Source organism: Nycticebus coucang, chromosome 6, assembly GCF_027406575.1.
Source record: "Nycticebus coucang isolate mNycCou1 chromosome 6, mNycCou1.pri, whole genome shotgun sequence".
Lineage (NCBI taxonomy): Eukaryota > Metazoa > Chordata > Mammalia > Primates > Lorisidae > Nycticebus > Nycticebus coucang.
The window spans coordinates 104,544,356-104,571,733 of record NC_069785.1 but is presented as its reverse complement, the minus strand read 5'-3'; the positions used below and the strand labels follow the sequence as shown (position 1 = coordinate 104,571,733).

Below are 27,378 nucleotides of genomic sequence, written 5' to 3'. Positions count from 1 at the left end.
CTGCTTAATGGATACAGGGTTTTGTTTTTTTTTTTTTTTTAGAGACTGAGTCTCACTTTGTCACCCTTGGTACAGTAATGTGGCATCACAGCTCACAGCAACCTCCAACTCTTGGACTTAGGTGATTCTCTTACCTCAGCCTCCCAAGTAGCTGGGACTATAGGTGCCCGCCACAATGCCTGGCTATTTTTTTGTTGCGGTTTGGCTGGGGCTGGGTTCAAACCCGCCACCCTCAGTATGTGGGGCTGGTGCCCTACCCACTGAGCCAGAGGCGCTGCCCTGGATACAGGGTTTGATCCGTGTGCAGTGAAAATGTTTTGAAACTAGCAAGAGGTGGTTGTTGCATAATGTTGTGAATGTACTGAATGCCACTGAATTACACAGTTTAAAATGATTCTGTGAATTTCTCATTTAAAATAGTCTAAAATGCAATCTAGAAGGTAAATCACATTAGTGAAAATTTGGGATGGAAACTAGAGAAACAGCCTGGTAACAGGGAACAAAGGCTTCTGGAAGTTGCTGTGGCAATACCACCCTTGATACTTTGAGTAGCTGAGGAAGAGTGATGTGAGGAGAAAAGAAGAAAATATCTTCTTTGGTCTTCACCTTCCATTTACTCTAGAATTTCTAACTGAAAACAAGGTCTTAGTTTAAGCTTGATAATTCATAATCTTAAGTCAGGTAAACTATCCAAGGTATGGATCAGAAATCATGGGACCTGGAAGACTCCTGGACTTAGCAAGGTGGGGTAGAAATGTGACTCACAGGCAAGGAACTGACCATGAACCCGGGTGAAGACATGGAGGTGGGGTTACCCTTTCTCAGGGCTCCTGCAGTTTGCATCTGCATTCCCCAGGGCCTGGTGGTACACAGATCCACCAAGACCAGCTCATGGCATGGATCCCATCTTCTGAGCCACTCTGTTGACACGTGGAATGTTGTGTGAAGTTAAAGTACACTCTGAGCAAATCAACCAGAATGGGTGAGATCTGCAAACCATGTGGGCATTTAGTTATTCCATAGGCATACACCAAACTGCTGTCATGTGCCAGGAGCTGACTCAGGTGCTGAAATAAAAATCGCTACACTCAGTCTGGGACAAACTATACTATACTATAAGCAGTCAAAGGAACTGCAAAGAGACTAAATAAAGGATGTCACTGCAGTGGCTGTAAATCCAGTGGCCCTCCCCTGGAGCCCTCACTAAGGCTGTGGAGTGGAAATGTGTGCAGATGTTCTAAGGTTCGAGGAAATGCACACGTGGGGCTCCCTCTGTTATGGGCTGAAACAAGCACAAGGGTTGGGGATGAGGTGATAATGGAAGATGATTTACTGAATCTGGTCACACTTAACAAGTGCCTATGACCTAAGATTTTCTCTCTGCTTGTTTTGTCCAGAAATTTCTGCTGAAGTAGCATGAAGTCCTGGCTAGGAAGGGCTTAAGGAATTAGTAGTGTCTGTCAGGGAATTAACAAATTAGGAATCATCCTAATAACTAATTATCAACTTCCTTCATTTGTAAACTGCTTGGACTTCATTAAAGCAATTATCATCATGTACAGGTATGTGAACTACAGCCTCATGTGTGCACTGTGCTTACATAAATCGCCCCATTTATACATTTATGTTCTGGTTATCCAGTGCTTTGGTAACAAACCACTCCCCAAAATTTACTGGCTTAAAACAATAATCATGTATTTTGCTCATAAACCGGAAATTTGGGTAGGACTCAATAGGGATGAGTACTCTCAGTAGGACTCCACGGTGTTCGGGTGTAGCTGGAATGATTTCAACAGCTGGGACCCTTCTCTGCTCTGCCCAGGGTGAGGCAGGCTGAGTTTATTTTTTTTGTTTTGTTTTGTTTTGTTTGTTTGTTTTTTCTTATTAATATTAAATCATAGCCGTGTACATTAATGCAATCATGGGGCACCATACATTGGTTTTATAAACAGTTTGACACTTTTTGATGGGAATAAGAGCAAAGGACTCTGAAGCCACCCAGGTTAATGACTGGCCTGAGGAATGCAGGCTCCAGGGCAAGGTGCGTGACCTCAGGGAGAGATTGCTGGGTCAACTTCCCTTTTCCCCAAAGGCGGAACCTGAAGTCTGCTGAGCTTTTGGCTGCTTCAGAGCAGGTGGCCAGGGGAACTCCCACCTGCTGTGCTCTTTAGCTTCTCTGAGCTTATCACAACTACTTCCCTATTCCAAGGCGCCCCCCCCCCACCCAACCAGGGCAAATTCTCCGAAGAGGAGAATAACCTTCAGTAGTGACACAATTGTAAGGTAAAGGGGCAGGGAAATATGCACAAGAAGCCACCGGCATGCCCCCCCCCCCCCCCCCGTCTCTCAGTTCCATGGGGCCAAGACTTGATGCTCAGAAAACACAATGGGGAAAAGCCCCCACCCACCAACCCTACCAAGAAAAGCCAGAAGCCTAACAAGACAATGCTTCTGGTGGGAGCTTACCTAAGGGACCAATTTCTAGGAAATTCTGGGAGCATGACATGCAAGGAAGATTTGCCCCCAGTTTGCCCATTACATTTGGGAGCGAAGCTTAAGAAAGCAGCAGAGAGGGGTGGCACCTGTGGCTCAAAGGAATAGGGCGCTGGCCCCATATACTGGAGGTGGCGGGTTCAAAGCCCAGCCCCGGCCAAAAATAAAATAAAATAAAAAAGTAAAGACTAAAAAAAAAAAAGAAAGCAGCAGAGAGAGAGAGACTAGCTGTGAACCAGGGAGCCGAGAGCCAGGGAGAGAAGGAGAGAAGTGTCCTGAAGCCTGGTGAATGTTTTAGCTACGGTTTAGAGGTCACAACTAAGATGAAGGAGGAAAGGGTGGGAGGATGAAAGGTTGGTGGAGAAGGTTAGAGTTGTGACTGTTCCACATAGGATGGAATGCTTGAGAGCGTTCCATGTCATAAATCACTAATCTGTCCTCCCCCAGCTCCTCCAGGGCCTGTGCCTGCATCTGAGATCAGAGCAGTCTTTCCTCACCTTCTCTGAATCTTACTCTATTGTCCATCACTCCTTCTGCCAATCAGCTCAGAATTCTCCAAGAGGAAGAGGAGCCCAAACTCCTGAAAGATTCCTCATGCTCTGATTCAGCCTCCCAGCCAGCCTAACCTCACCTTTACTCCAGTCCCTTTTGGTGCCTGCCCTGAAGCCACCAGCAGGGACTCTCCCGGCTCCAGCAACTTGATTTTCCTATTAATCCTAAATGAAATGGCTTTTCCCTTCCATTTCTGTGTCTTTAGATGTTCCCCATCCTCAAGGCCCAATCAAATAAAGCCTCCCCTATTTGCCCTGGCTGGAAAAGCCTCCTAGTGCATGCCCCTCAGGACTGTGTGTGTGTGTGTAACAGCACATCTCATAGCGGGTTCTACCCTGTACCTCTTGTGCTGTTTTGTCCCCTGTGCTGCACACCAGGCAGTTCTCCCAGTAAAAGGACTGTCTTTTTATCTTTGATTCCTTCCCAACATCCAGCACATGCAAAGCACATGATACTTGGTGAATGGATTCTGTTGCTAGGAATGTGCAGTGTATTACAAATGTCTGGCTTTACAATTAGGCTGACACTGTGACTGAAACTATATTAACTTTTCTGTTAAGTTTTACCTAACAACGCAAACACAAAATTTTCTTTTCTTTCTGAAAATGTCTTCTAGGGGAAAGTACAAGAGAAAAGCCTATTTGAATAGGACTTTTCAGTGATGAGCGCAGAGGGGTTTGGACTTTCCACTGCCCTGAATGGGACAGCAGGACTTTCAACACAAACCAAAGAAGCAGAAGTTCTCAGTGATGGCAAGCGTGGCTGGGCCCCCGGAGGGCAGTTCTCTGCCAGAGTCAGGGCCTCCGAATACACCAAAGAGCAAAGTACAGAGAACTGACACCACTCAGCCAAGTGCTCAACACACTTTTACGGAGCATTTACCACATGCCAGCCTCTCGGGGAAACATAGACAGGGGTTCGTTCCACCAACACAGTGCTCTCAGTGCAATGGGGTGTCACACAAATCACCAGAAAATTCGACTGCAAAACATTAAGTGCCATAATAACAAATGATATGAAAGTTCAGCCTGTAAGAAAAAGGGAGGAAGCTGACACAGATGCTGGAGTGACTGGAATGCCAGCAGGCAGAGAGCATAGCACGGTGCCTAGGCACAGGTGTGGAGCTCGTGCCTCTGCCGAGGCTGGGATGAGTTGGGAGAGGTGAGCAGAATTCAGCTCATAGCAGCTGTCTAGACTGGGTTAGGAGTTTAAAATTGACTTTGAAAACTAAGAACTTTGGCCGAGTTTCAAGCAGGGGAGTTACATGGTGAGAACTGCATTTTGTAGGGTTATTTGGACACTATTATTTCTGGTGTATTAGTTCCTGGGGAAATTGGAGTCAGGAATAACAAGAGATTCTTTTTACAAAACACCAACTTTATTGAGGTGGAATTTCTAAAAATAAAATCCACCCACTTTAAGAGTGCATGTTGATGAGTTTTGACAATCATAAATGTAAATGTAAACATTCCAATCAAGATAAAAAACATTTCCACCATCTCAAAATGTGCCCTCACACCCCTTTGCAATCAATCTCCTACCACCCTTGGCCACAGGCAGCCGTTCTTCTGCCGCCATGGCAATAGGCTAGTTTTTTCTAGCCTAGAATTTCATACAAGTGAAACCAACCAGTATGGTTTCCTTATGTCTAGCTTCTTTTACTTAGTCTGTTCCTCTTCACAACTGAGTATAATGCATTCTGTTGTATAAGTATGCCACAATTTCCTTATCCATTTCCCATTCTTGGACATTTGGGTTATTTACAATTTTTGGTTACTATGAATAAAGCAGCTATGAACATTCACATATAGATATCAACGTAAGTATCCAGTTGTCGTAAGTATGTCTGTCATAAGCATCAGCTGCCTATTGAGACAAAAAGCTGTATAAAAAATTTTCCAAAAACTCAGTGCCATGTATCAGAATTATTCAGTATCACACCCACAGGTCTGCAGACTGGGATGATTCTGTTTTGAGCTTCAGGGCTGGCCCTGCCCACAGTGTTCTTAGCTGCAGGGCTGGTGACCTGCATGGGGTGTGCTTTTCTCATGAAGATGGCAGAGCACAAGAGTGCAAGCCTGACCATGGAGCTCTTTCCAGACTTTTGCTTGAGTCAGATCTGCTGACACTCCTGTGGAGAAAGTCAGTCACATGGCCAGTCCTCCAGTGGGAAGTCAGTGAGTATTTGCTGAATAATCCAAACTGTGACATGAGCTATGAGGAAAGTACTTCCCTTGGTAAAGAAAAATGGGTCTCTCCTGATCTGGTTATTGTAGTGGACATCTATTTCTTGTCTTCCCTTCATCCTTCCCTTCATTTAGAAATAGTACTTCCCTTTTTTCCATATAAATTTTCCACTGCACATCTCCAGTCATAAGGTTCCAATTGTATTAGAAAGTATCAGCTTTGCTATAAACCCTCAAGGCCCTTATAATGGTAGATTGGTCTGGGAGTAGGTATCTGACCCATCCAGAGCCAATCAGAGCCTTCCCTCAAGAAGTTTAATTTTGATGACACAGTGCAGATAATTCTGTACTCTCCAGCATGTTCGTTCTGGATATGAGGCCTAGGAGCTTGGGGAAGGAAGATGGTAAAAGTAAATGAAACCCACACACAGAAAGGAGAAGAAATGACAGAGAGGGAGAGTGTCCGCATGGTCTTCAGGCCTTTGGTCTGGATTGTCCCATCCCATATTTAGTACTAAAATATCTCAGAGTCTTCCCAGGAAATTTTTTTTGTCTCCTTTAACTAAAAGGCTTCCAATCCCCCAACACAGTGCCATTAAGAGAAAAGGCTTTGTCTCTACTGAGAAAACTCTTGAAAGAGGATAAAGGTAAAAGTTTTCTAAGAAAGAAACATTGATCATAGTAGAGTGGAGCGAACAGTTGTTGTAGTGAATTGAATGTATAGCCATGTTTCCCCCTGCACCCCTTTTCCCCTTCCTGGGGCACAATCGCATGTGGTTGAGCAAGACTGTCCCTGGCATTCCCTCCCCGTTCCTTTGCCCTCAGCGGTGAAGGCACTGGATCCTTCCCCTTCTCACTTGCTCCTGCGATTATCTCCACTATCTCCTAGACCAGCAAATGTGTGTTCCTCACTACTGGAACATTCCCATCAACAAGATAAACACTTTATAGCTTTGCAGCCCTATGTGGGTAGGGCACCAGCCACATACACTGAGAATGGTGGGTTGGAGCCTGGCCGGGGCCAGCTAAACAATAATGACAACTGCAATCAAAAAATAGCTGGGTGTTGTGGTGGGTGCCTGTAGTCCCAGCTACTTGGAAGGCTGAGGCAAGAGATTAAGCCCAAGAGTTTGAGGTTGTGAGCTGTGACGCCACAGCGCTCTACCAAGGGTGACATAATGAGACTCTGTCTCAAAAATAAAATAAAATAAACACTTTGGAATTCCTCTCATCTTAAAAGAAAGAGAAAAAGATACCTCTTGACTCCCATCCCTCTACAGTTGTTACATGTTTCTTCTCTTTGTAAGAATTTTCTGTACTTACTTGTCCCTATTCTCTCCCACTCCATTACCTCTTGAACCTATTCCAATTAGCCCCTTATCCTTACCAGTCCACCACACCGTCCTTGTCAAGGCATGACTCTGGCCAGTAGTGAAGTGGAAGGCACCAAAGAAACTTCTGGACTGTCTGAGTCCTGCCAGTGTAGATGTGGCAGGCACGGAGTATGCCAAATTCCAGGGCTTCTTCTCCCCATCTGGTCTACATCTGAAGCAGGCTCTCTCTCCAAATGCTAAGTCTTGTAAATACAACTGGCCACCTAGCTTTTTCACTTGAACATCTAGCTGGCATTTCAGCATTTCAAACTTGGCATGTCCGAACTAAACTTTTGATCTACCACCTGCCCCAACCTAGTCCTCCCACAGTGTTCCTTACCTTAGGAATTGTGTCATCTTCTGTCCCATTCAAAATACCTGGAACACTCACTTGTCTTCTCTACTTATGTCACACCCTATATCCAACGTATCAGCATATTCTAACAACTCTACCTTCAAATATATCCCAATGTGGCCACTTCCATTGCTACCAATCCTAGTCCAAATCACCATCAGCTCTTGCCTGAAAATGCCATCGTCCCACAACTGATGTCTCTCCTTCTATACTTGCCCTACAGTCTGTGCTTCTTGGGATCACCAGTTCTCCTCATTGCCTTTGCACATACACACCTGCTCCACACCTCATCCCATCATTCTCTCTGCCCACATCCTGCTTGCCACTGTCACCTAACCACCTGCAGTAGCAGGCCATCTCTCTCCCTTGAAAAGCAAGAGGAAGATCCTTCAGGAGTTTTCAGAGCTTATTCAAGTTAAAGAATCTGCCACCTACATGAAAAATGAACAATGTGGAAGATGAGGGAAAAATCACAGCTATGTTCCATGTTTCCTATTGAATACCATGATGACTGGCAGGTGTACCAGAAAGCTGGGGTTTCCTATTGGACAGTTGAGGAGGTAAATTTCTCTGAGGACATTTAGCACTGGAGTCCCTGAAGCCTGTGGAGAGAAGGACTTTATATTACAGGTTCCAGCTTTGTTGCGACAAGTGACGAATCTGAACATAAAACCTTGCCAAGGTGATATAGTGAAAAAGGGTACAGATTTTCTACAGTTTCATGGTGATGTGGACAACATACATCCTTAAATATAGAGACTCCTTATTGAGAACTACATGAAAGAGTCCAAAGAAGAGGCCTTTCTTTTCAATGTCATTGAAATGATGCCCTGTGTAAAGAAAAAGACAAAGAAACTCCTCATACAGCAGTGGAAGAAATCTCTTCTGGTGCTTTTGCACCAACATTCTGCCTCAAGAAATGAAGGTAGAGGGTAGAGCCAAGCATGGTACCTCAAGCCTATAATTCTAGGGAGCCTAAAGGAGGAGGATCATTTGATTCCAGGAATTCAAGACGAGTTTGGGCAACATAGTAAGACCCTTATCCCTAAAAAATGAAAATAATTATCTGGGTATGGTGGCATGTACCTACAGCCCTAGCTACTCAGGAAACTGAAGCAGGAGGATCACTTGAGCCTTCAAGGATGCAGTGAGCTATGATCATGCCACTGTGCTCCAGCCTGGGTGACAGAGTGAAGACCCGAAGACCCCCTCTCTTAAGAAACAAAAAAGGAAATGAGGATAAATGCCTGGAATCACATTTTCCAATGAAATTACTAGAAGAGATGAGGTTTATCCTGGTACTTTCCATGTCTAACCTTTGAACACCTGTTATATAAACCAGAGTGAAAAGTAAAGGAAATAATTATCAATGCCATTAGGCATGGAGCAGAAGTTCCTAACTAAAGCCTTCTTTGAGGTTAATTGGAATGAGTTTCACTTTAATAAGGCAGTAGATGAAATGTTTAGCAAACAGACATGCTGGAACTGGATTTGAGCAAAGCTTTTGGAATAGAAAAGCCCTTTTACTTTATTGTGGTAAAATATACAAAACATAAACTTTATCACTATACTTCTGCTCTGATCTTGGTTCTTTTCTTCTGCTGGTTTTGAGATTGGTTTGCTCTTCCTTTTTTAATTCCTTAAGATGATTCATTAGATTATTGATTTGTGACTTGTCTTTTGAATGTGGGCATATAAGGCTATGAGTTTTCCTCTCAGGACAGCTTTTGCTGTATCACACAGATTTCAATAACTTGTGTCCTCATTGTCATTTTGTTCAAGAAAATCTTTTGATTTCAATCTTTATCTCTTTATTGGCCCAATTATTATTCAGCATTAAGTTGTTTAGTTTCCATGACTTTGTTCAGGGATGAGTGTTTCTGTCAGAGTGGATTACTGGCTTTATTCTACTGTGGTCTGAGAAGATATAAGTATAATTTCTACTTTTTTTTTTATATTTGTTGAGACATGTTTTATAGCCTAGGATATGATTAATCTTATAGAATGCTCCATATGCTGATGAGAAGAATATATACTCAGTTGTTTTGGGATAGAATATTCTGTAAATGTCTGTTAGGGTGCATGGATGCATATGTTAACATATGCAAATCTATAAATGTAATTTACTACATAAATAGATGGAAAAACAAATACCATATGATCCTTTCAATTGATACAGGGAAAAGAATTTGACAAAATTCATCACCCTGTCACGATAAGATCATTTAACAAATCACTACAAATAAGACAGTCCTCAAAATTATAAAGGCAATATATGACAAACCTGTAGCCAACATCATATTGAATGGGAAAAATTGAAAGTATTCCTGCTTAGAACTAGAACCAGACAAGATTGCCCATTTTCATCACTTTTATTCAATGTAGTGCTGGAAGTTCTCACCAGAGCAATTAGGCAAGAAAAGGAAATTAAGGAGTCAAAATGGGGAAAGAAAAGATCAAAATGTCTCTGCTGAAAATATAATCTTAAATCCAGTAATCAAAGATTCAACTAAGAGACTCCTGGAAAGAAATAAATAAATTTAGCAAAGTCTCAGGTTATAAAATCAATGTACACAAATCAGTACCTTTCATATCCATCAACAACAGTCAAGCTCAGAATCAGATGAAAGATGTAATACCTTTTGCAATGCAAACAAAAAAATAAAATGCCTAGGAATATACTTAACAAAGGAGGTGAAAGACCTCTCCAGGGAGAATTATGAAACACTGAAGAAAGAAATTGCAGAGGATGTACACAGATAAAAAAAAAAATCATGTTCATGGATTAATAGAATCAACATTGTTAAACTTGCAAAAAATAAAATATGTAAGCAAAACATGTATCCCCTAATATTCTGAAATTACTGATAAAAAAGAATATTCAGCCAAAAATTTGATATAATTGACATTATGTCACCTGTTCAAAATACAGTATATGTTTTTGCTATAGTGTAAAGTGTCAGTTTGACATATTATGGCAACTTCAGGACCAAAAATTAAGACTTGGTCTGATGCAAGCTTGCTGAGCAACAGAAAAGAGGGGATTACTAAAAGTTAATTTCTGGTGGTAAATCCTCCAGCAAATTAATCCGTTTATGCTTCCTTTAATGAAATAATTGAAGAGCCAATACTTTTCAGGGAACGATAGTAAATTTTTCTTATAATTATCTATGAAAGGCAAGGTAAACACACACACACACACACACACACACAACTGATAAGTCTACTGATAAGTCCTGACTAATGCAACTCTATTGCATTAGGGCTAAAGCAACAGTAGAGAAAGTTGTACTAAGAGGCATGGGTGGTAAAAGTCAGAGGTAGAGAGAACTACTTCTCCCTTGTCCTCTAGAGAGGACCATGTGAATGAGAAAAGAACTACAAGGGACCTCATCAGGAGAAGACACAGCCTGAGGCCAGCTCCTGCAGCAGCAGAGGCACAGACTACCCTCCAAGAGAGGAGGAGCCACCAAGGGGATCTCCAGCCAGCACCTGGACCTGGCTGCCAGGGGACGAAAGAGGCAGCAAGAACTGAACTCTGTGACACTGGAAACATTTCCTAGCTTCTCCAAGCTTTGGTGGCTTCATCTATAAACTGGGATGAATGATAGCAGTAGAAGATGTGTTTTGAGGATTACCAAAAATATAAAAAGCATTAACGGGCATAGTAAAGGACTTTGGCACTTAATAAGCCCTCAATTAGCACAGGGCTGTCCCTGCAGACTATACTAATGTCCCAAGACCCTTTGAAATGTTAGCTATTCAAGACTCAGAGCTCATGTGAATATAGTGCTTTGCAGGACAACGTGGAGGACTAGAGACCCTTGCTTTAGCTGAAGTGCTAAGGTGCTTGCCCTCTGCTACTCAAGATGCTGCCCCAGCAAGCAGTGAGAAAAAGAGTCATTCCCCATCAAGCCTGTGGCCCTCCCTTCATCATGAAGCTCTGATCCCTGGCTCTGTTGCAATTGTCTTCAGCCATACCCGGGAAGATGTTCCCACTTAGGCTCCCTACTCCCTGTCTTGAGCCTAAAATTGTTGCCAGGTCAAGGAGTCCATCTATCTGTCCCCAGAACCAGTCAAGGGAGAAGCAGGTCAGAGATCTACAGTTTCACTTTTATTTACAGAAAGGCCAGCATTTCCGGAGAGCTGCAGGCAGGTATATCTCCTCAAAGGACTATTCTGCCCCCTCTTTCCCTTTGTTACCTTTTATTCTCACAGCGAATGTCAACATCAGCAACATTATTACTCATCATAGTACATGTCAAAACAGACAAGGTCACATAATATCTTCCTATCTTAAAGTGGCTGTATCTTCAAAGCATTTTTATTCTAGTCGAAATTTATAGTCAACACTTCACTGGGTGCACAGAATGCCCTGTGTCCTTGATTGGTACCATGGACTCCAGTTCACCAATTCATCTATGACAGTAGGCCTTGGAAGTGAATCTGCAGATGTTGGCACGTAGGCTCATCTGGCCTCGTTAGGGCCCGACCAGTAGCGCCCTACATGAAATGGCTGTGCAGAATAACAGTCACTGGCACAAAATCACAATGGCATCACAATGCCTGGATCTTACAAAGGAGACCAATTTCCTCTCTCCACGAAGCCACTGTCTTTATGGGTTTTCTTTTTCAGGGTAAAACTGCAAGAGATGCTTAGGGTCCCAGAGCTGCTGCATTCCAGAAGTAGAGGGCCCAGCTGGGGAGCACCCCACCCTGCAGCAGGACATAGCCAAGTGGAGAGAAGAACCTTGGACTGGAAAACCTGAGACCTGGGTGCTACTCCTGGCTCTGCCACTGGCTTAAAACCCTTTACCTTCCTGAATCTCCCGTGAGGTTTATAATGATAGCACCTACCTTTTGTAGACATTGTGGGGATCAAAGCACTAAGCAAAATGTAAAGCACTTTGCAAACTCTAAGCTCAATGTCAACGCGAGCTTCCTCAGTACTCTGAGGACTTCAAGATCTTTCGTGCACTGGTAACACTTTCTTCCTTGGCAGTAGGGTGTTGCTAGGACATTTCCTGGCTCTTCATTGCCATTGAATGCGGGTGCTGGGGTTCCGAGGCAGGTTCCCACCCCCGGCTCAGTCTCAGGCATCTTGAGCTCATTTCCTTCTTGTGCTTTGGGTGTTTCTACCTGTAACCTAACACAGTTGGACTATAGCATTTCCAAATGTCCTCCCTGCCCCATACACACTATCTTTGATCTTATCTAATATATTTATAAGGGCTCAGTAGTCTCCTAAAATGAGCTAAAAGTGTTCCCACCACTCTGCTCTAGCAGAAAAAAAAAAAAGTTGAGATATGAAACAAGAATGGACAAAATGTTGTAAATTTGTGAAGCTGGATGAGGACTGCATGGAGTTTGTTATACTATTCTATCTTATGTGTGTTAACATTTTTCCATGATAAAAATGTTTTTTAAAAATAGACGCTACATCGAATTTGAGCATCTTTACAACCTCTGTTCTCTGGTTCCCTTGGGAGGTATCCATCCTGTTTGGTAAAAGGTACCTTCCAAAGGAAACTCCCTTCCTTTGTCATTCATGGCATCCCTGTCTCCATCTCCCACACCAGACAGCCTCAGCAGTTATGCTGCGCCTGCATCACTGGGGGTTTCCAGAATCTTCTATCCTCACTTCCCATTTCTCAGATCACTTGAACTATCACATATACGGTATAAAGAAAAAAGTCATAGACAGGAAACAGGAGACTCAAACTCTTGGCCAAGCTGGGGATTCTGCTTGAAGGCAAAGTCCCCATCCCTAAAGCTGAGTCTCCATCACAGATGTCAGTGCAGTGCAGAGGAGTTAACAGCCAGATTTCTCCCCATTTCACATGTGGATCCTGTTTGGAAGCACTTTTGACACACTGAGGAAGCTGTAGGGCTTGGCACAGTGGTGAGGTACCTCCTGGCCTGTGCACAAATCATCTCCTCCTGTCTCAACTGCCAGTCACTGATGAACTATTACATGCAGAGTCCCTGCTCAAGTCTTCCCTCATCCAGAAGATATGTGGGGTTACTCCCCTTTATAACCGTAAATGGGTTGGCAATCCTAAGAAAATGTACTAATCATCCCAGGCTTAGAAAAACCTTCTCAGGAGAGCTGCTTGAACCTCTTTCCCTAGTCATAGAGGGGCTGGCAAGTTCATATATGCCCAAACCAAAGAAGGGAAATTCCAGCCCACCCACCCTTTCAGCCTTGGTTCCCAGCCTGCCAACCAAGCCCCTGTGGTCAGCCCCAGTCTGGGGGCCCCTTCCCACACCAGGGGATCATGGGTCTACCCAGAGGGATTGTACTCTTCCCCACAGCCAGGCAAGTCTGTCCCAGTGAGGCCACCTTTCTGACCACAGTACTGACCACAGGTAGACTGCCTGGCTCATGGGTCAGGTTGCTAATAGCAAAAGGAACAGTGCAGGTTTTATCAGATTTTCCCTATCTTGTGTTTTAAGTAAAAACGCTCAAGAACTTTGATCTAAATAGCTCAGAATTTTCTCTGTCCAGGAAGAGGATGTGGAGGTGGGGAGTAGATGGCATGTCCATATAAGGTGTATTAATGCATCATTCTTTCACTGAATATTTTTTTTCTTGAGACAGAGTCTCACTTTGTCACCCTTGGTCGAGTGCTGTGGCGTCATAGCTCACAGCAACCTCTAACTCTTGGGCTCAAGCTCTAATTCTTGCTTCAGCCTCCCAAGTAGATGGGACTATAGGTGCCCACCACAACGCCTATTTTTAGAGATGGGGGTCTTGCTTTTGCTCAGGCTGGTGTTGAACTCCAGAGCTCAGGCAATCCACCCACCTTGGCCTCCCAGACTGCTAGGATTACAAGGTGAGCCACTGTGCCCGGCCTCCCAGACTGCTGGGATTATAGGTGTGAGCCATGTGCCTGTCCTGCTTTCACTGAGTATTTATTGACCCCCTGCTATTTGCCTAGCACCAGGCTGGGTGCTGAAAATGAATAAAAATCAGACCAGCCCTACCTTTCCAGGAGTTCCAGACCAAAATAAGTAGCAACAAGACAGACACAAGAAGACATTGTAAAATAAAATAGAAAGCAGTGAGTATAAAGGTCGTAAGTGAGGTGATATAAGGATTTTTAAAAGGGGAAAATGATACTTACTGAACACATAGTACATACCAGGAATTATGCTGAGAATTCCGCAAATCTCATCTCATTTAAAGTTAGTAAAAGTTAATAACGGTTTCACAGAGCAGGAACCTGAGACTCAGAACTTGACAGGTCACATAGCTGGTTAGTACCAGAATTAAATTCCAAGGCCATCTGACTCCAAAGTATATGGATAAAATGCTACATATAATTGTTTTTAAATTCAGACACCGAAATGAATGAACAAATGTGACTATTTGACAGCTCTATTCAACATAACAAACCAATTGCCTCTGCATTATTGCGGAGTCATGCTTCTGCTAGGCTAGACAGGATGGTCCCCCAGGAAAAAACCGTGTAGACTCTCAAGAGGCCTCCGTAGGGCGCCATCTCGTGTTTGTAGGTGGGACTGCAGCAGAGGAAACGGCAGGCCACCGGCCCCTTCCATTCTCTGCTTCATACAAAACTAGAAAGTGCAGGGCGGCGCCTGTGGCTCAGTCGGTAAGGTGCCGGCCCCATATACCGAGGGTGGTGGGTTCAAACCCGCCCCGGCCAAACTGCAACCAGAAGATAGCCGGGCGTTGTGGCGGGCGCCTGTAGTCCCAGCTACTTGGGAGGCTGAGGCAGGAGAATCGCTTAAGCCCAGGAGTTGGAGGTTGCTGTGAGCTGTGTGATGCCATGGCACTCTACCGAGGGCCATAAAGTGAGACTCTGTCCCTACAAAAAAAAACTAGAAAGTGCTGCAGCCAATGTTACCAAAGACTTAGCCTAGACTAAGAAACCAGAGACCTCTGGCAACTCTTTGCGGGGAAAACGCCTACAGATCAGAGTAGCTTTATTTGCTGTGTTAGCAACAAACGTCCTTCATATTATAAAGTGGTCCTTGTCTGTGCCAGCCCTTTGCTGAGGCACTACAATTTTGGGAGAGAAGATACTACCTTTGAGTTGCTCACAGTCCAATGAGGTGATAGAAAAGTGCATGAAAATCATAATCTCATGTGCCAGATGCTCCCCAATGAGCTTTCAGCGGAGTGGACACTTTAGCACATATAGGAGTTTGCCAGGCCGAGAAAGGGGTAAAGATAGATGATCTGGGCAGAGGGATGGGATGGCGAGGCAAAAGAAACTGTGAGCTTTAAGCATTTGCATTTGAGCAGAGTCCGGTCAACAACCAGAGGAGGAGGAGGAAAGGTTTTGGGTGGGCAAGGGCCAGGTCACAAAGGGTCTTTCAGTCATATTGTGAAGAGAAGACCTTCTCCTGTGCGTGATAGGACTTGAGCAAGGCACTGACTCATCCAGATTTGCATTTTGGAAAGAATAGTTTGAGAACTAAAGGGAGAGGACCAAAAATTATGGAGCCTGATTCAGATGTCTTATTATTTTGTGATGCTTCTGTAACCAGGAAAGACATGCTCAGAACCCAAGTTAAGGTAGCAATCATGGCGGTGGAAAGGGAAAGATGAATCCAAGAGGAATTGAGGAAGTGAAACCACAGTGGCCAATGATATGGCAATGAGAAAACTGGAAGAGACGAGTAGGTAAGGAGCACACTCCCTGAGGGAAGAAATCCAAGAAGGTCATATTTGAGGGCAATGATGGGATCTGCTTGGGACATGTCAAGTTCAAGGTACCAGTGGAACATTCAAGGGAGAAATTCTGTTGGCTCTAGAGCTTAGCAGAGACATTTCAGCTGGAGACTGGCAGTCATTAGCATATTTATAGTTCTGCTGTCCTGGAAGAGATTGAAATTCCCCATGGAGAGAGAGTAGCGAGGGACCAGAAAAGAACATGGAGCAGTCCCTGGGGACCCCTGATATTGTTCTCGAGCTTCTAGAAGTGGAGTCTCAGTGAGACCAAGAAGGTGGTCCAGAGAGGCGGGAATACCTGTAAAAGCCAAGTACACGTGTAATATACTGTATATATGTGTCTGAGGGCAGCCAGCCAGAGTGTTAAGAGAATGCCCAATTCCATGAGTCTCTCTTCTAAACAGGAGCTGCCTGCCCCTGAGCCAGTATTTGCAAGATTATACTGGTGGTTTTCTCTTCCTACTTCCTATTCCAAAATCCCTAGTCTATCACTGTGGTGCATTTTCCCCAAGGACATAAAAATTTCTAAGTTGCCAAAGCAAAGGGACAACTCAAAGTATTGGAGTAGATATTGAGAATATCACTAGGCACTAAACAAATAACCAGCTAATAAATTGTCAAAAGCAATTTTGACCACAGATGACTATGTGATATTTTTTTGGCCAGATGTCTAATTGAATGACCTTTTTTTTTCCTGTTGCCCTGAGTGCCATGAGGTCATCATAGTGCACAGTAACTTCAGTCTCTGGGGCTCAAGCAATCCTCTTGCCTCAGCCCCCTGAGTAGCTGAGACTACAGGTGCCTGCCACAACACCCAGCTAGGGTGTTGTTTTTCTATTTTTAGTAGAGACAAGGTCTTGCTCTTGCTCAGGCTGGTCTCAAACTCCTGAGTTCAAGCAATCCACTTGCCTTGGCCTCCCAGAGAGCTAGGATTACAGGCATGAGCCACTGTACGCAGCCTTGAATGACTTTTTTTTGAGCCAGGATCTCACTTTATTGCCCAGGCTGGAGTTCGGTGGCACAATTATAGCCCACTGCAGTCTCAAACTCCTGGGCTCAAAAGCAATCCTTTTACTTTAGCCTCCTGAGTAACTGGGACTAAAGCCACGAGCCACCATACCCAGTTAGTTGAATGACATTTATACAACAAGTCTTTCATTCCTATCTACTTATTTAGTTTAGGATAAGTTTCTTAGTGCTATGGCCAGGAAAAGCAAAAGAAGAGGAGAATGGATGATGAATCCTAGCAAAAAGAATACTCGGTCATAGATACATAGACAAATAGATGAAATAATTTTTAAAGTCCCACCTATCTTATTAAAAGACATTCCTAATAAAAGTATGAACTTTTACAGTAATATTTACAATATTACAATATAACAATGTTCATGTTATTTTACATAATAATAATCATTGTAATGATAACTGAATTAAAAAATACAATTGGTTTTCATCTGACCCTTTCCTGTTCATTCCTACTATCAAAACCTTTGATGTCACAGGTCAGTTTCCATGACCCTCTTTGTTCCAGGCTCTCCCAAGGGCACTCCCCTCTGTTAACACCTCCACACTGATCTTCCTATAGCCTGGCAATACCAGTCCCTGGGAACCCAAAATGTGGGCCCTGGGCTCCCAGCATCCCACTTGGGAATTTTCTTTCTTTTTTTTTTTTTTTTTGTAGAGACAGAGTCTCACTTTATGGCCCTCGGTAGAGTGCCATGGCCTCACACAGCTCACAGCAACCTCCAACTCCTGGGCTTAAGCGATTCTCTTGCCTCAGCCTCCCGAGTAGCCCACCTGGGAATTTTCATTTTTGTTAGCAATGCAGCTCAGGAGACCATCCATGGGATACTGAATAAATAAACCATAGTACATGTACATGTATAAATGGGCTACGGTTCAGTAATTAAAAAAAAAAAACAAATGAACTACTGATATGATCAACAATGTGAATGGTTGTCAAAAACATCATGCTAAATAAAAAAGGTCTTATAAAAAAGTAAATACTATATAATCCCATTTACATGAAATTTTAAAACAGGCAAAACTAATCTATGGTGGGAAAAAAATCAGAGAAGTGGCTGCTTCGGAGGGGCGGAGGTGAGTATTGACTATGAAGAGTGTCAGAGAACTTTCCAGGTACAGCAATACCCTGCACCTTGGCAGGGTTTGGGCTACATACGCATTAGTAGCTGAGCTGCAGTGCACACATTGGGAGGAATCCCATCTGCACTTAATTGGCTGAAAATTTTACCTTAAAATAAAAAAACTATAAGTAAATATTGAATACTGGTTAATGCTTAATACCTGGGAAAAGTAGACCAGTATTTCTTTAATTTATTTTAAAATTAACCAAAGTTGTGCTTGCTTTGGCAGCACATTTGTTAAAATGGAATAACACAGAGAAAATTAAGATAGCCCCTGCACAAGACGACATGCAAATTTGTGATGCATTCCATATAAAATAAAATAAAATAAAATAAAATAATAAAGAAATTAGAACAGAGGTCTCTGGGGTCAGTGAGATTGCCTGGGAGATTTAAGGAACTTTCTGGAATGATGGCAGTTCTCTACTTGTTGACATGCCTCTGTCTTACACATGGATATCTGCTAGTAAACTTCACACAGCTGAGATTTATGAATTTCAATGTACATAAATTTTACCTCAAGAATAAAGCAAAGCAGGGCGGCACCTGTGGCTCAAGGAGTAGGGCGCCGGTCCCATATGCCGGAGGTGGCAGGTTCATACCCAGCCCTGGCCAAAAAAAAAAAAGAATAAAGCAAAGCAAATAAAAATTTAGTAGAGGTGAATAGCAGAATGTTGGGTCTTGTTCAAGCTGGAAGATGAGTATGTGAGAGTCAGTAAATCATCCTGTGTTTCATATGTAATTGAAATTATTTCTCTAATAAGATACCATATAAAGAAAGATATGATTTATTGTATAATAGCATCAAAAATATCAAATATATAGCAGTACTCTAACACAAGATATGCAAAACCTAAAACCTAAATAAATAAATAAATAAAATAAAAAAGGACCATGCCTGTGGCTCAAAGGAGTAGGGTACTGGCCCCATATGCCAGAAGTGGTGGGTTCAAACCCAGCCCCAGCCAAAAACTGAAAGAAAAAAAAAAAAAGATATGCAAAACCTCTCTGCAGAAAACTATTAAATACTACCAAGAGAAATTAAAGAAAATTTATATAAATGAAGAGATGTAACATATTTATGAGTTAAAAGACTCTGTGTTTTGGGTGGCGCCTGTGGCTCAAGGAGTAGGGCGCCGGTCCCATATGCTGGAGGTGGTGGGTTCAAACCCAGCCCTGGCCAAAAAAAAAAAAAAAGACTCTGTGTTTTAAGAACATCTGTATATAATGTAATCTCAATTATAATCCCAGCTGCTTATTTTATTATTCTTATGTATTCTAAAATACGTTAAGAAAAGACCCACTACCTAAATAGTCAAGACATGTTGAACGACAACTCTAGAGGACTTGTACTGCCAGGTTGCAGCACTTACTATAAAGCCACATTAGTTAGTGCAGTGTGGTATTAAAACAAGGGTCCAGAGATAAATCCACATGCATACCTCCCTTGATTCATAGCAAATGTACCACCACCACCAAGCCTATGGTGGAATGGATGACCTTTTAATTAAATGGTGGTGAGGAACTTTTACTCTTACCTTATAACATACATAAAAATAATTTGAACTGAGTCATAGACCAAAATGTGAAAGATGAAACAATAAGGCTTCTAGGAGAAAAAGAAGAGAATATTTTCATGACCTCAGAATAGGCAAATATTTCTTAAACAGGACACAAAAAGCTCTATTAATAAACACAACTGATAAAGCCCAGCATAGTGGCTCATGCCTGTAACCTTAGCACTCCGAGAGGACAAGGCAAGAGGATTGTTTGAGACCAGGAGTTTAAGACCAGCCTGAGCAAGAGTGAGATTCCATCTCTACAAAAATATAAAAATAAATTAGCCAGACACAGTGATGTACACCTTAGTCCTAGCAGCTCATGAGGCTGAGGCAGGAGGATTGCTCAATCCCAGGGGACTGAGGTTGCAGTAACAAATGATCACACTACTGCACTCTAGCCCTGTCTCAAAAAATAATTAGAATAAAAAGTGACAAATTATACATTATTATTATTAAATTTAAGAACTTCTTTAATCAGGGGCGGCGCCTGTGGCTCAGTGAGTAGGGCGCCGGCCCCATATGCCGAGGGTGGTGGGTTCAAACCCGTCCCCGGCCAAACTGCAACAAAAAAAAAAAAAATAGCCGGGCGTTGTGGCGGGCGCCTGTAGTCCCAGCTACTCGGGAGGCTGAGGCAAGAGAATCGCGTAAGCCCGAGAGTTGGAGGTTGCTGTGAGCCGTGTGACGCCACGGCACTCTACCCAAGGGCGGTAGAGTGAGACTCTGTCTCTACAAAGAAAAAAAAAAAAAAGAACTTCTTTAATCAAAAGTTACTATTAAGAGAATGAAAGATAAGCCATATACTGGGAAAGTATATTTGCGTATATCCATCAATGGACTCATAATTGCAATACATAAAGAACATCTACAAATTGATAAGAAAAAAAATCAATCCCATTACTAAAAGCAAACTTGGTCAGGATCATCATAAAAAAGACACACAAATGGCCAAGAAACATATGAAAGAGTGCATTTACACATTAGGGAAATATGAATTACCACAATATGATAATCACTACACACCCAGCAGAATGGGTCAAGTTTCAGTCTAGCAGTATCAGGTGTGTTGGGATGTGAAACAATGGGAACTCTCTTACACTGCTTTTGGGGTGTAAACCGTACAATCACTTTGGAAAGTTTTGGCAGTATCTACACATAAATCAATACCATGGCCTGGCAATCCCATTCTGAGGTATATACCCAAGACAATCTGTGTTATGTCCATGGAAAGATATTCGTAATAGCCCCTAACTCAAACAACCCAAATATCCAACAAGAGAAAAGATAAACAGAAGTTAGAATAGTGATAGCCTTAATTGACTAGGAAACCTCTGGTTTTCTGTAAATTTGATCAGAATGGAGGTTATGTGAGTATAAACATATATAAAGATCCATTGATCTGCACACTTAAGCTTCATGCAACTTACAAACTTTGTGTTGTATCTCAATCTTTTTTTTTTTTTTTTTTTTTTTGAGACAAAGCCTCAAGCTGTCGCCCTGGGTAGAGTGCTGTAGCATCACAGCTCACAGCAACCTCCAACTCCTGGGCTCAAGAGAGTCTCCTGCCTCCTTCTCCCAAGTAGCTAGGATTACAGGCACTTGCCACAATGCCCAGCTATTTTTTGGTTGCAGCCCTCATTGTTGTTTGGTGGCCTGGGCTGGATTCGAACCCGCCAGCTCAAGTGTATGTGGCTGGTGCCTTAGCCGCTTGAGCCATAGGCTCCAAGCCTGTGTCTCAATCTTAATACAGTATAGCCTCTGTAAGTTGACCACCCAAGGGACTGTAACAAACTGGTCAAAATAAGGAGGTGGTCACCATAAGGAACTAGGCCTACTGTACTAACAGACACATGTGGTACATGTCCAGTTTATGAAAATTAGGTCAACTTAAAGAGGTGGTCAGTGTGGGGAGGTGGTCAGCTAGGGAGTTTTCACTGTATTTTTTATTTTTAATAGAGACAGGGTCTCACTTTGTCACTATGTGGCATCACAGAGTGCTATGGCATCACAGCTCACAGCAACCTCCAACTCCTGGGCTTAGGCGATTCCCTTGCCTCAGCCTCCCAAGTAGCTGGGACTACAGGCACCTGCCACAATGCCCGGCTATTTTTTGTTACAGTTTGGCTGGGGCTCAGGTTTGAACCTGCCACCCTTGGTGAGGGGCTGGTACCCTCCTCACTGAGCCACAGGTGCCACCCCTAACTGTATTTTTTAACATTTCTACTAGATACTATAAAATAATATATTCATGAGAAAGATTTCTGGAAGACATTAAAGCACTAACAGTAATTAAAAACTGATAAATTTGACCATATAACAATAAAAACTTTCTTTCTTTTTTTGTAGAGACAGAGTCTCACTGTACCGCCCTCGGTAGAGTGCCGTGGCGTCACACGGCTCACAGCAACCTCTAACTCTTGGGCTTACGCGATTCTCTTGCCTCAGCCTCCCGAGCAGCTGGGACTACAGGCGCCCGCCACAACGCCCGGCTATTTTTTTGTTGCAGTTTGGCCGGGGCTGGGTTCGAACCCGCCACCCTCGGCACATGGGGCCAGCGCCCTACTCACTGAGCCACAGGCGCCACCCAATAAAAACTTCTTTATCAAAGGATAGCATTAACAGAACAGCAAGCTTCTGAGTGGTGGGGGTATTTGCAATACATATAACAGACAAAATGCCTTGTCCATATTGTATACAGTGTTGACTAATACATACGTCTGTGTGTATCGCAGAGTGAGGAGAAAAAGAGCATACAGCAGATAAATGAGCCAAAGACTTGAATAAACACTTTGAGATAGAGAATATCAAATGGCTAATAAATGTACAAAGAGGTGCTCAATCTCCTTAATCATCAGAAATATGCCAATGAAAACCACTCACATCCCTCCAGAATGACAAAAATTTAAAAGAGCAACAGTAACAAGTGCTGGGCAGATCAGAACAGCCACATCTTACATACAGCAGCAAAGTGTAAATTGGCACCATCATGAGTTTGCTGTATTTATGAGAGTTGACAGTTAGTATACCTTAAGATGGAGAAATTGCACTGCAGGTTTTGCACCAGCAGAGATGCATACATGGATGGTGCAGGAGATATGCAAAAGAACATCTACAGCAGCAGCAACCATAAACACCAAAACAAGAAATGACCCAAATGTCCTTCAGCAGAATGTCCTTCAGCAGTAGAACAAATAACTGATTTATGATGTATCTGTGCAACATTTCCAGGGGACTACCTATAGCTAAGAGAGAACCTTGGATATTCTCAGTAATATGGAATAGCAAAACACAGGAGTATATGCTGTACAATTCCATTTACATAATGTTCAAAGCAAGCAAAACAAAATTGTAGAATTTAGGGCTACATTCCTATGTAGCAAGAAAAAAATGCAGGATTAGGGTGTAGTGGCACATGCCTGTGGTCTCCGTCTGGGATATGCATGTCCCAGAGACCAACCATTCACGTGGAGGCTGAGGGGGAAAGGAGGGCTTGAACCCAGGTATTCCAAGGTAGCTGGGTAACATAGTGAGACCCTATTTCCTAAAAGAAGAAAAAAAAAAAAAAACCCAGGGAAGTGGTTTCCATAAAAGTTTGAAATGAAGAGGGGAAGAGATTTTGTAATTAGAGAAAGGCCTCTAGGGTACAGGAGAGCTGACATGAGGGCAGTGCTATTTCATGACCTGGGTGTGGATTACTTAGATATTTGCTTTATAATATTAGTTTATGGAGCTGTGAGTGTTGATATACTTCTCCAAGTGAGTGTTATGTATCAGAACTAAATTTTTTAAAAATGCTTTTCAAAGGGCGGCGCCTGTGGCTCAGTCGGTAAGGCGCCGTCCCCATATGCCGAGGGTGGCGGGTTCAAACCCGGCCCCGGCCAAACTGCAACCAAAAAATAGTCGGGCGTTGTGGCGCGCGCCTGTAGTCCCAGCTGCTCGGGAGGCTGAGGCAGGAGAATCGCTTAAGCCCAGGAGTTGGAGGTTGCTGTGAGCTGTGTGAGGCCACGGCACTCTACCGAGGGCCATAAAGTGAGACTCTGTCTCTACAAAAAAAAAAAAAAAATGCTTTTCAAAATGTTAAATGTTGGGAAGGAGAGCAAGATGGCACAGACATAGCGCATCAGGAGGAAAGTCTGTTACTACTACGACGGGACTGTTGGAAATTATTATGGACAAGGCCACCCAGTGAAGCCCCATGGAATCCGCATGACTCACAATTTGCTGCTTAACTATGGTCTCTACTGAAAAATGGAAATCTACTGTCCTCCCAAAGCCAATGCTGAGATGACCAAGCCCCACAACGATGACTACATTCAATTCTTGCACTCCATCCCTGCAGATAACATGTCTGAACACAGCAAGCAGATGCAGAGATTCAACGTTGGTGAGGACTATCCAGTATTTGCGAGACCCTTTGAGTTCTGTCAGTTGTCTACTGATGGCTCTGTGGCAAGTGCTGTGAAACTTAATAAGCAGCAGACAGGCATTGCTGTGAATTGGGCTGGGGGCCTGCACCACACAAAGAAGTCTGAGGCATCTGGCTTGTGTTACATCAATGATACCATCTTGGCCATTCTGGAACTGCTGAGGTATAACCAGAGGGTGCTATTTATTGACAGTGATATTCACCGTGGCATGTCCTTTCATAAATACCCAGAGTACTTCCCAGGATCTGTGGACCTATAGGACATTGGGGCTGGCAAATGCAAGAATTATGCCGTTACTATCTGCTCCAAGATAGGATTGATAACAAGTGCTATGAGGCCATTTTCAACCAGTCACATCCAAAATAATGGAGATGCTCCAGCCTAGTGTGGTGGTCCAGTGTGGTCAAACTCCCTGTCTGGAGCTCAGTCAGGTTGCTTCAGTCTGACCATCAAAGGACATGCCCAGTGTGTGGAATCTGTCAACAGCTTCAACATGCTGATGCTGGGAGGAGGTGGTTACACCATTTGCATTGTCACCGGTGAAACAGCTGTGGCCCTGGACTCACAGATCCCTAATGAGCTTCCATACAATGACTACTTCAAATACTTTGATCCAGATTTCGAGCTTCACATCAGTCTTTCCAATACGACTAACCAGAATACAAATATGTACTTGGAGAATATCGAACAGCCACTTCCTGGGAACTTTAGGATACTGCTCCAAGCTCCTGGGATCCAAAAGCAGGCGATTCCTGAGGATGCCATCCCAGAGGAAAGTGGCAAAGACCCTGACAAGCACGTCTCCATCTGTCCCTCTGGAAGCGAATTGCCTGTGAGGAAGAGTCTCCGACTCTGATGAGGAAGGAGAGGATGGCCGCAGGAACACTTCCAACTTCAAAAAAGCCAAGAGAGTCAAAGCAGAGAATGAAAAAGAAAAAGATCCAAAAGAGAAGAAAGAAGTCACAGAAGAGGAAAAAACCAAGGAGGGGTCAGGAGGAGGTCCAGCTGGCCCGTGCAGACCTCTCCAGCTCAGGCCTCTTATTGAGTCCCCTAACTTTCTCCTCTACCCCCTCAGATTTTATATTTTCTATTTCTCCTTGTATTTATATAAAAAACATGTTAAATATAATAAATATCCCCCAAACTAAACAGAAACAAAGAAACAAGGACTCTGAGCCCAGGGGAACTGAGCTGCGTGAATGCTTCTGGGCACTGCTGAGCTGCCCAGCCCTCCCCAGTCTTAGTCTCTAATCATGAAGGGCACCACTTTGGGGGAGAAGGGATATTTTCATGCAGCCAAAGACAAAATCCTGAAATGGAAGTGCTTGCTTAGTAGCTTTGAAAATGTGCCCTTCCTGAGCATCTAGAAGGGGTGGCTGTTCTTTAAGGACCCCTGTTCTTTTCAGGCCCCTAAGGTAACATCAGCCATTTTTTAGATTGGTACTATTCATCATAGCTTCCCACTGGGCTAAGTGAGGCAAGAAACTCACACTGCCTGCCCTCAGCCTTCCCCCAGTTCTGTAGGTGGAGGTAGGTAATCTAGTTTCCTTTTTGAGACACTATTTTCATTTTTGTGATTCTCTATGTATTAAAATGGTATATTCCTATTTAAAAAAAAAAAAGTTAAGAAGAGGGCGGCGCCTGTGGCTCAAGGAGTAGGGTGCCAGCCCCATATACTGGAGGTGGCAGGTTCAAACCCAGCCCTGGCCAAAAACTGCAAAAAAAAAAAAAAAAAAGAAAAGTTAGGAAGAAAAGAGTGGCTGGGCATGGTGGCTCACATCTGTAATCCCAGCACTCTGGGAGGCCAAGGTGGGTGGATTACCTGAGCTCACAGGTTTGAGACCAGCCTGAGGTAGAGCCAGACCGACAGTGAGACCCTGACTCATGAAAAAAATGGAAAAACCCAGCCGGGCCCTGCAGGGAGCGCCTGTAATCCCAGTGGCTTCCCAAGGCTGAGGCAGCAGGGTGCCCACAGCCTGAGTCTGAGGTTGTGGTGAGCTACCACGCCCACTGCACTCTGCTCAGGGACGTAGGGTGGGACACTGTCTCAACAACAAGAACAACAACAAAAAAAAACAGCCAGGCGTTGTGGTGGGCACCTGTAGTCCCAGCTACTTGGGAGGCTGAGGCAAGAGAAGCACTTGAACTCAAGAGTCTGAGGTTGCTGTGAGCTGTGACACAGCATTCTACCACTCTGTCAAAAAAAAAAAAAAAAAGGAAGAGGAGGAGAAGGGGGAGGAGAAGGGGGAGGAGAAGGGGAGGAGGAGGGGGTGAGAAGGAGGGGGAGGGAAGGGGGAGTAGAAAAGGGGGAGGGGGAGTAGGAGGAGGGGGAGGGGGAGGAAAAGAGAAAAGGAGGAGAAAGAGGAGGAGAGAAGGATGAGGAGGAGGTGGAGGAGGAGAAGAAGGAGAAGAAGCTTAAAAATTACTAGGAAAAATTGACCAGGTGAAGAAGGGAAGGCAGTGCTGAATGGGACAAGGCTTGCTTATGGTGGCCCAACAGAGCTATGGCAGGCTGTCCAATGGCCCCATGACACTAAATAGCACAGTGGTAGAGTAAGCCAGAAGGATAATTGAGGCCAGGCTATGAAGGACCATGAATAGAGCCCCACATCTGACTGTGAAAGTTGTGCCCCACATTTGGAGTCCTGGGTCAAAGGTGTCTACGCCACATGTGCTGTGTCTATTAGAAGATGGGAGTCTATCTCTATTTGCACAAAGCTCCACCTCCTGGAGGGGACAGTATCTCCTTATATTATTTTTGTCTATTGTTTGTAAGCTTTTTTTAATGCTGTGAAGATGTGGGATATCCTTTTGGAAACCCTGCTCATGGTAGTATGCACCCTGCATTTTCTTGGCATCAGACTCCTCCAGTCTGTGGAATACTTCCTTCTCTTTCCACATTGGAGGGCTCCAGAAGAACCACTACCAAATCTTTGGCTTGTTTGCCACCCCCTCCAGCAGCTTTGGGAACATTCTAGGCTTGCGAGTGTTCCTTAAACAGTGCAGCGTGGCTGGCTCCATCCATCCCCATTACTGAGGCTGAACCAACGCTGGGAGAAGGCTTCAGCAGTCATAGTCATAAGTGTGAGGAGATGATCTCCCAAGAGGGGCAGGTCCCCACTGCGTTGGCATCCGGAGATTTTCCACAGGCAAGCTTTGTGGATGACGGTGTCAAAAGGAACACAGTCTTCCAGCAGATGTCACAGGTCTGTGGCAGTCCAGGTGGGTCTCCTCAACTCCTCCTCTCACTGTACACCCTTCCATCTCATTCTTCACAATCAAGTTCTTGGATTGGCTAATATCTTGGGAAGCCTCCTTTCCCCCCATTCTCATTAGTGAGTAAGAAAACTAAATATAAACAAACATCATTTGAAGCAGCTGGAAGCCAAGCTAATGAAGACGAGTATGCCCCAGTAAGGAGGAAGTCCATTGTGCTGACCGTTTGACCTGGAGCACTTGGGCACCTGCCCGGCTCCCTGCCACTCCCCGTGCCTGTGGTTCTCTTACTCCCATCTGCAGGCTCTTCTTTGTCCCAGGCTCTAAGACAGGGAAAAACTAGGGGGCCTCAGGAGCTTTGAGGGACTT

The 27,378-nt window shown here is 43.8% G+C and overlaps 1 non-coding gene across 1 annotated transcript; it reads left to right on the top strand.

Annotated features, from left to right (window-relative positions):
- Positions 1 to 18,020: 18,020 nt before the first annotated feature.
- On the top strand, positions 18,021 to 18,125 carry LOC128589422 (U6 spliceosomal RNA). Its single transcript, XR_008381004.1, has one exon. It is a non-coding gene; the product is annotated as a U6 spliceosomal RNA (small nuclear RNA).
- Positions 18,126 to 27,378: the final 9,253 nt, after the last annotated feature.